Source organism: Sorex fumeus, unplaced genomic scaffold (genome assembly GCF_029834395.1).
Source record: "Sorex fumeus unplaced genomic scaffold, SorFum_2.1 ptg000054l, whole genome shotgun sequence".
Lineage (NCBI taxonomy): Eukaryota > Metazoa > Chordata > Mammalia > Eulipotyphla > Soricidae > Sorex > Sorex fumeus.
This window is the reverse complement of record NW_026606111.1, coordinates 44614734-44616101: the sequence shown is the minus strand read 5'-3', so window position 1 is coordinate 44616101 and position 1368 is coordinate 44614734. Positions and strand designations below refer to the sequence as shown.

General features: G+C 35.0%; 1 pseudogene; it reads left to right on the top strand.

The window, feature by feature from the left end:
• The first annotated feature begins 213 nt into the window (after window positions 1-213).
• LOC130033691 (uncharacterized) lies at window positions 214-312 on the top strand (annotated as a pseudogene).
• Window positions 313-1368: the final 1056 nt, after the last annotated feature.

The window sequence follows — 1368 nt, the reverse complement described above, 5'->3', positions numbered from 1 at the left end:
AATTATTTTGTAAAACTGATGTCTTGGGTATGGTAAAAGATAATATGGTAAAAACCATATTTTTCTTGCTGGGACATTAAAGTTCTAAATCTATCTATTTAAGCTGCTTTGAAATACATTCCTTGATTAGGAATCACTGTCTGCCATAGGAGTGAGTAAGGACAGCACTCAAAGTAATCAGAAGAGAAAAATATGGAAAAATCAACTCCTAGTATGTTTTGTAACATATATACTAAAATTGAAATGATACATAGATTAGCATGGTCCTTGCACAGAGATGACATGCAAACTTGTAAAGTGTTCCATATTTTTGTTGCAAGAAGAATTAACAGGGCGACTTTAAGCTAAGACAATCCCCACAAGTACAAAAATTCTACATAAAGATACCACAAATACCCATCACAACAATCTCCTCAATGTCAATGGACTAAATGTGTCAATTCAGAGGCACAGAATGGGAAGATGAATTAGAAAACTGAACCCAACTTTCTGCTGCCTGAAGAAACACTTCTGAACAATCAAAGTAACCATGGGCTCAAAGATAAACGCTGGAAAACAATTCTTCAAGAAAGAAAAGAACACCTCCACAAAGCTGGAGTGGCCATACTAGTACCAGACCACATGGACTTCAGGCTATAGGTTATAAGAGACAGTGAAGGTCATTTCTTCATGATCATGGGATCTGTACATCAGAAAGAACTCACCCTCCTCACTGTAGATGCTCCTAATGACAGACCAGCAAAATACTTAAAATTAACTTCTAATAGACTTAAAGAAAAACATTGAGAGCAACACAATACTAGTTGGAGATTTCAACACTACTTTTTCACTTCTCAATAGATCAAACAGACTAAAGCTCAGCAAGAAAATATTTTCTTTAAGGGAAGTAATGTACAACTTTTGGCTTAGAGAAGAAATCAAAGAGGAAATAAAAAGTTTCCAGAAACAAATGATAATGAGGACACGAACTACCAGAAGTTGTGGGACACAGCAAAAGCAGTGTTAAGAGGAAAGAGTATAGCTCTGCCAGAATTCATCAGGAAGAAAGAAAGGGCCTACATGAATAAATTAGAGCTCAAGATTTTGGAAAATGACCAACAAAAGTAGTGCAAACTAGGATGGAAGAAGGAAATAATAAAACTTGTACCAGACATCAATGAGCTAGAATCCCAAAATACAATCCAAAAGACCAATAAGAGCAAAAGCTGGTTCTTTGAGAAAATAAATAAGATCAATAAACCACGAGAAGCCTCTCAAATTAACAAAGAGAAAGAATTCTAATAAATCGAATCAGAAATGCAAAGAGGCATATCCTAATTGAAACTACAGAAATCCACAGGATCATCAGAGATTATATTGAGAATCTTT